This window comes from Rhineura floridana, chromosome 14 (assembly GCF_030035675.1).
Source record: "Rhineura floridana isolate rRhiFlo1 chromosome 14, rRhiFlo1.hap2, whole genome shotgun sequence".
NCBI classification, from domain to species: Eukaryota; Metazoa; Chordata; class Lepidosauria; order Squamata; family Rhineuridae; genus Rhineura; species Rhineura floridana.
This window is the reverse complement of record NC_084493.1, coordinates 10,475,760-10,484,221: the sequence shown is the minus strand read 5'-3', so window position 1 is coordinate 10,484,221 and position 8,462 is coordinate 10,475,760. Positions and strand designations below refer to the sequence as shown.

At 42.4% G+C, this 8,462-nt stretch overlaps 1 pseudogene; it reads left to right on the top strand.

Annotated features, from left to right (window-relative positions):
- Window positions 1-5,243: 5,243 nt before the first annotated feature.
- Window positions 5,244-5,362, top strand: LOC133370149 (5S ribosomal RNA; annotated as a pseudogene).
- Window positions 5,363-8,462: the final 3,100 nt, after the last annotated feature.

Sequence of the window (8,462 nt, the reverse complement as noted above, 5' to 3'; positions counted from 1 at the left end):
CGGATGCTGCTTAAGAACAAAACAATAGACGGGGGAAGGAATGATGCCACATTGTGAGGATAGATTCATCATCAGCGACTATGGACTCTTTAGGGGGGCTAATTGCCTTTAACTGGAAAGCCATTAGGAAATCAGACCCGATGAACCATTTTCTCAGCTCAGACGACGCAGAAATAGCCTCTGACTCAGGGAGCCAGGTTAGTCTGCCACTTCAGTTTCATGGCTGGCTTCATCTTGGCTCCTAAATATAGTCTTAATAACATGCTATGCTGCGGGTGCATATCCTTAGCAGAATCTGCAGCCCACATTTGCAGCTACCATAATTCTTGCTTTCTAAATATCGCAGAGATGCATGGCCACTTGTTGTTCAGGCCCGTGAAGAGTCACCGGGGAAAGAGGGGTGAAAAAAGCAAAAAGGAAGTCTGTTCCGCCAAGTCCAATTCCACCCCACCAATCTTATAAGCCTAGTGGAGTCTGATCTGTTAGGGTGAATCAGGCACTGCCCCACCACCTTTGGCCAGTCCTCACCTGCCTGCCTTCTTATTTGCAGTAGTGGCTGGTGTCCATTGGAACTGGTAGGGCGGAAGGCAGGGAGCCCAACAGTAGGTGGAGCCAGAGCCAATGACAGGCAGAGCTAACTGCGGTTTTGTCCCCATCTTCTTCCTTGCCTACAAAGGCATCACTGAGACTAAGGAGGACAAATTGGCTATAACTCCTTTTTTAAATCCTCATGAAAATTCTTTAGCATTTTAGTGTGAATTTCTCCTAATGAACACATTTTGCCACCACACCAAAGAAGACTCATGACGCATATATGGTGAAATGTTATATTTATTAAAATATAACACATAATCAATCAAATTCAAATCAGCCAATTAATGAATATCAAATACTTCGGGCAGGTGAGGCTCAACCTATCTATGAGGGTATAGACCCTACAAACCAGGAGGCAAGTCAGTCACATCGTACTGCAACTCCCCAGTCAAGGATGTGGGAAAACTTATCCCTCCTTGCAATTGGAGTCAGGTAGGTGGTTCCAACCTCCGCATCCTGGCCCCGCCGTACAGGCGTTCACCATGATGCGCAAGCCGGTCCCACGTGGACACTCCCCAGATCCACACCAGACATTACGCCTTGATATTTCACCAGGGGGTGCCCTTTACCAAAATGCCTCATCCACCTCAATTTTAACCCCAATTACCTCACCTGCCCAAATTCGACGCCAGCCAAACCGGAATCACCACGACCCCCCCAGACAAGCCAATTGAATCAAACCCAAGCAGTATGGAGTAGGCAAAACCGAAGACATTCTGAAATCAGAATCTCCAAAAAAAAATTCCTACTCAGCCCCCTCAGGCGACTAGCAGAGCCAATACTGACAAGGGAGGGGTGGGTGGGTGCTGCAAGGCAAAAAAGGCACTTTCTTAGGGAGGAGCAGGCTATATATAGCTGCTCAAACCCTTTCCCAATTGGTCAAGGTGCACCACCTGACCAATTACAAATTTTTCTCGAACCTTCCTGAGTCTTCCCATAAGTAGGGTGTCGGCAAACTCGCTCCTTGCAAAAATGCAGGAACGTTATTATATGCAGTTTTTACTAATGTACACATTTTTGCAAGTAATTTATCCTAATATGCATTTTATGTTATTTTCACCATATATATTTATTTTGTGTAAACTTTCCCCTAATATATGCATTTCATAAGCATTGTTTGGTTGGAGAACTGCACTTCAAACTTCATGTAAGTGCAGATTTTGAAGGATAGCTGTGTTTCAGGTCTCTTATTGTTTCAGAAAGTGCAAATTTGATAGATTTGGCTTTAAATGCAAACTGAATCAAATCTCTCCCCCATCCCTATATTGGATACAACCCATAGACTGGTATTCAATGGCAGCCTTACTCTGAATAGACCCATTGTAGTTAATGGGTAGTCTAACTTAGGTTCATTAATTTAAATGGGCCTACTCTGCATTGGATTTAGCTGAATACAACCCATAGTTTATTGATCTTAAAGGGCAGAAAATATTTAGGATAAGATCCTCCTCACCAACATAGGACACCTAGGATACTGTCTTATACTGAATCGGGTCACCAATCCATCTTGCTACACTGTCTGGCAGTGACTCTCCAGGTTCTCAGGCAGAAGACATTCCCAGTCCTACCTGTACATGGTGTGGATTGAACCTGCGGCCTTCAGCATTCAAAGCAGATGTTCTCCCATTGAGCAACGCACATATGTAGAAACAGAAATAGTTTTATTTTGCTGCTGATCTTCAAGACGTATGGATGAAATGAGCAGGCTGGAGAGCACAACCCTCTGAACCAACATTGTGGGGGGAACTGGAAACAGCTAATGCAGAGGCTAGGAAAATGTGCCCCAAAATTTATTTTCTTGTTGAGTTCCTCATCACGCTGTGCATCTATACAGCCACATCACTATAGTGTTATGTGTCTGAAGGCATCAGTTTAAATTCAGTTTCAGCTGCAAAGGGACCAGTTGTCTGTATTTCCCAGCTGTTGTTCTCTTTCTGCTGTCCAAAGGACATTTTGAATGGCTGTTCTATTAGGGAGGAAGAAAAGCCCAGCATGCTCTGCAACATGATTCTGGACAGTACCAAGTTGTACTAAGTTGCAAAGATAATTGCCTGGCATCTAAGACTTGGGTAACAACTTCTATGCAGAAATTGTAAAAATTAATGGGCTGTAATATTTCAGACGTTAATGGCAAGCATGAAGTGTTCCAGTATGCACCCCCCCACACACACAGAGAGAGCTTTGGAAATTATCCTTACTATTGATCTGAGTCCCAGAAAGGTTACTGATTTATTGCAAAGCCACAGAACTGGCATTAGGATGTGCTCCTAGCAACTCTTTCTCACACCAGGTGTTCTGGCTGCTTGGTGCAATAGTGTACCCAGGATATTTCTAGGAGAAACTGGGTCACCCTGCCAATGAAAACCAGACTTAACATCTAGCCATTCTAGGCTTTCATCTCCCATGTAATGATGTTGTGATACATAAAACAAAATTCCATGGTCTGAATTTGAGAGTTCTCCCTCCGCTGTTGGAGGCAACACCTCCAACACCTCAGAACACCAGTTACCAGGAACCACATGAATGGAGGACATTGTGGCACTCAGGTCTTGCTTGTGGGCTTCCCACAGGCTTTTGCTTGGCCAATGTGAGAACAGGATGCTGGACTAGATGGGCCTTTGGCAGGCTCTTCTTATAATCTTACTGGGGTGTAAACAGGCCCCAAGATTCATCTTATATCTATATTAGGGTTGTCAGGTCTCCGGTTTTCACCCGGAGACTCCAGATTTTTTGCATCCTATCTGGGTCTCTGGGTGAGTCACCCCAATCTCTGGATTCTCAGCTTTCATTTTTTTAAAAAAATCCTAGTTGGTCTGGTTCAAGAGATATACACCAAAACATCAGCCCCCCAACTTTTGTTAAATGAGCTTGTAGCTGGCTGCTCTAACCCCACCCTTTCAGGTTTGTAAGTCAGGGTTGTGATTGACAAGGGAATTGTTGATCTCCAAGCAATAGCTAGAACCCATTGCAAGTCCAGAAAACTGCTGTTTTTTCCTGCTTGACTGAAAATCTCATAAACTGAGTAAGTTCATAGCTTTCAGTAGTAGCAAAAGTCTCTTTCTCTCTTGTGTGCAGAAGATCTAAATGCCATTACAATATGTTACGCTTTTCTAATTATGAGGAGTCAAAAAAGTTTAGATTTTCCTGGGCTGTTGAAGAGGGCAATGTTTTAAAAACCTTCCCAATATGAAGCTTTCATCCTACACTTGCTTTTCTGAGAGTAAAGCTGCAGTACTAATCCCACATACCTGGAGTAAACCCCATTGAATTTAATAGGAGTTACTTTTGAGTAGACATGGTTAGGATTGTGCTGTAAATCAATGCGACTTTTGAGTGAACATAGCGAAGGATTGTGCTTGTGTTCTAAATCTTTCTTTCCCCCTCCAATCAAATTTTTAAAGTAATTAGGCAGGGCTTACTTAGATGTCACTGCTTTTATTATGTAGGGAATTAATACTGATTTCATTTTTTAAAAAAATGTTCTTCAATGACCACTGGTTTTGGCAACAAACTATTATATGGGGTGTATGTATTTTACTTCTCCAGTGTGTGTATATGGAGTCTTTCCAACATCCCTGTGAGGTAGGGTTGCCTACCTGGTGCAATGATCTCTCTATAGCTGTCCTCCTGGCTTGTTTTCCCAAAACACCATGACAAAGGCTCTGACTTTCAAGTAAGAGAGAGAGTGTTTTATTCAACCGGACTACATACAGGTTCAGCAATAAGTTTGTCTTACAGGGGTCACAATTAGGGATGGGTGGGAATTTCTATTCAGTTCGCATTTCAAGCAGTATTTATCAAATTCACAATGTATGAAACAATACGAGAACCAAACCACAGCCACCCTTTGAAATTCGCATTTACTAGAATTTCGGGATGCAACTAAACAATATTTATAAAAATGCATACATCTGGGGAAAGTGTGCATAAAAGTGAGTGAGCGAAAATAACATGTGAAAAGGCATGCGATGATGAGAAATGGCTTGCAAAAATGTGTACCTTTGTCAAAACTGCCCACAAAAATAAGTTTATTTGTAGAAAATCGCACTAAAATGGTGGAAAATTTCCATGAGAATTTAAAAAAAAAATTCACAGATTGCTGTAGAAATGTAGAGGACTGAATTTAACATTGGAAAAATGAGAAAGAGAGAGAACAGAAGCAGATGGATCTTTCCATCCCTGGTCACAATACAAGCATCTAAGAGCAGGGTCCAGAGATCAAGACTGTTGGCAATACCAATCAGTTGCCATGCCCTTCCCTCCAAGCTTTTGAAGAGCATGGTGTGGCAAATTCACTTGTGTGACTCTTGTCAAGCTTTAGCAAATTCATTACATCCCCCTGCGCACACACTCGGCTTGGAAGAATATTCCATTTTGAGGTCCAATTTTGTCATTAATACCTAATTTAAGAGATTTTAGCAAGTTCAAACATTACACTGTTGCCTGAAAATTTCCCTAAAACTTAGTGTGCTGTTTAAAATTTTCTTCCTTCAAAATTAAATACTGGAGTGAAATCTATATAGCTAAACATTTGCAATGTTTTTTATTTTAAAAATTTCCTTGCAAATGTTGAATGTGTATGAAACGTTTGTGCCAGGAAACTGGAAGTAAAGAGGCAAGACACAGGTATGGGGTAACCTAGGGCCACTTTCTATGGCCATACTACCCTGAACACAGCCAATCTCATCTGACCTCGGAAGCTAAGCAGGGTCAGGCCTGGTTAGTACTTGGATGGGAGACTGCCTGGGAATACCTGATGCCATAGGCTTAGAGGAAGGCAATGGTAAGCCACCTCTGAATACCTCTTACCATGAAACCCCTATGAATATATATATATATATAAAGATATTATATAAAGATTCATAGGGTCGCCGTAAGTCATAATTGACTTGTAGGCATATAACAACAACAAAGGGCCACTTTATTAACGATAACTTTAAGAACTAGGATATATGAACTGAAGAACTTACAAAACCTCTAACTTCTGAACTGCATAAGGAAAGTGAGGCCATGTGCTCGAAATCCATAATCTTCTCTCAGCCTCCTAAGCCTGTCATGACCAGGTGAGCCTACCCTGCAGAGAATCAAGCTGGATATGCTTCCAGCTTCCCCCCCCCCCGGCTAAAACCTTCAGGGGAGGAAGGACATCTTCCTGATTCACGCCCCCTCAAAGCCCCAGAACTCCAGGTGAGTGACACAGGTTAACCTCAAAGGTTAACAAACCTCCCTTCTGGTTTGTCCCAGCTCATTTGCACCTTCTGGTTCCTTGTCCTTCTTGTCTGACAAACACTGCCACCCCAATCTAGCCCCTGTCAGAACCCTGGGGCCAGCCACAGTTCCTGGCAAGACCCTGTAATGTAAGTATAACCTTCTCCCAAAACATTTGGAGAAATTCTTTCCCCTCTTTCCCCCCAAAATAAAAAGCAGCAGAAAGCTGGTTCCCATTGTTGCAGGGGGCATATTTTCAGGAAACCGGAGGAAGTGGAATTTCTGACCAGCTTTAACTGCATACCTAATGCACAGAAGGCTTTGCAGCGTTTACCTGGCGGAGAGCCATGTTCTCCAGGAGACGTTGTGATCTGTCCCTATACTATACTAAAGGCAAGCTGCTGTTACTCCTTTGTAGGCTTTTCCTTCAATGTGGTAGCTATTGCTTGGAAGTCGACATGCAAAGGGCTAAAAGCCAAAGTTGCTGCTTAGTTAAGGGACAATGAGGTAAAATCACACCTGAAATGAATATGTGTCATTTGAAAACATGGGGTGTACATCCTGTCATACTTCTTCATGCTTTCTTCAGGCAAAACACACTGGGGGTATTCGGCAATCATCTGCAATTTTTGAAACTAATTAATTATTGACTGCACACATTCATTCACTGCAGTGTGGAATCCAAATGTTGGTCGTATTACAAATCGCACATAGAATTCAAGATCAGATGTTGGCAAGCCTGTGTGTTTTTGGATGCTAGGTTAGGTTTTCAATTACGTTTGTGCAAGCTAAGCTTGAGCCATGGGATGCTCAAATGGGAGGGGTGCAATCATGATCATAACCCAAGCCGCCTTTCAGATTTAAATAATGAGAAGAGGGCAGGCCAGCTGATGTTGCTCAGCTCTGCAGCAGTGCCGGCCACACTTACTCAGGAGGAGATTATATTGGTCTGCGGACATGAGAAATACTGTTGAGTGAGATGGCAGGATACTGGTTTTTGAGGTTTTAATGACAGAAATTTGCATTTCATGATTACACTTATTGCTTAGGTTGTCTGATGGTATAACTTAGACACCTCTGATCTGTGAACTGGGATTGATTTGTTTTACAGGCATTTATTACCTTAGTGGCCCCTCCAGATGTCTTTTAAAATGGAGCATTCAAGATTATTTGTGCTCATGATGGTATCGGGACAGTTATAAGGGATTCCCCTTTCAATGCTGTTGATGCTTGCAAATATTTGGGGGCAGACATCATGCTTAGTTTCTAATTAATTCATGTCCCATAGCTTCCTGCTGAAATCCTGTCACTTCTCATACCACAAATGTTTTGGGAGTGCTTTTTGTGTGTGTGTGTTTGTTTGTTGGTTTGTCCAGCCATTTTTGTGCTACAGCACAAAAGTGGCCCTACAGATGGCAAAAATGCTGTAACACTGGGGAAGTGTTGCAGAACAAGTAATACAGTGCGATATGATGTCTGGACAGTCCAGCACAAATCCACCACTAATGCACTATTATTGCATCAATGACAATTTGTAGAATATCCAGAGCTTGGAAAAGTTACTTTTTGGAACTACAACTCCCATCAGCCCCAGCCAGCATGGCCACTGGATTGTGCTGATGGGAGTTGTAGTTCAAAAAAGTAACTTTTCCAAGCTCTGAATACCTGCAAACAAGCAAACAAACACAGTGTGGAGGGGCCCAGAGTTCAATATTACTCCATCCAAAAGGGGAACATCAAAGGAGAATGACCCTTTGGTTTCATTACTTTAAGAATGGAGAAAGAGCAAGCATATTGGGAGATTCTGTGGAATACACTAATAGCTCCCACACACCTAATGGTTTTCTGCTGGTCCATTTTGGTCCTGATTATGGATTCTATTCAGTGGAATTCCTGCTTTGAAATAGGATTGGACTAAATGACCTTTGAGATTATTTGAAACTCTAGTGCCAGTGTGGTATAGTGGTTAGAGTGTCAGACTGGGACGTAGGAGACTAGGATTCAAATCCCCACCCAGCCATGAAGCTCACTGGGTGACTTTAGACTAGTCATTGTCTCTGAGCCTAACCTACCTCATAGGGCTGTTATGAGGATAAAATCAGTAGGGGGAGAACCATGTTTGTATGCCACCTTGAGCTCCTTGACGAAAGGCAGGATAGAAATGGGATAAATAAATAAATAAATATTGAAAAGTGTTGGCTGTATGTGTTAATGCTCTGGTTAGAGGAAGGGGATGGTTGAGGGTACTAAGCAAACAGGGCCTCTTAAAGGAGCCTACTTAGTGATGAGCCTTGACAGAAGAGGTGGGAAGTGAAAGGTCCAAGTATTGTAACAGCATTGAACAAGTGATGGATTTATTTGGTTGGTCTCATTTGTGGTGTGTTGGCTTCTCACTGTAAGGCAAAGTAAGAAGAAGTCTTGTGGCACCTTAAAGACTTACTACAGCATAAGCTTTCACTGCATCAGTGGGGCAGGCTCTAATCCATACTTGCTTATGCCATAATAAACGTGTCAATCTTTAAGATGCCACAAGACTCGCTCTTATTTTTTGCTGCAGAAGACTAACCCTTCTGCGGCACTTTAGTAGCCACCCTTAACTGAAAAAAAGAAAAACCAGATATAAATGCAATACAAAGACTATACACCCTGGAGGCAATCAT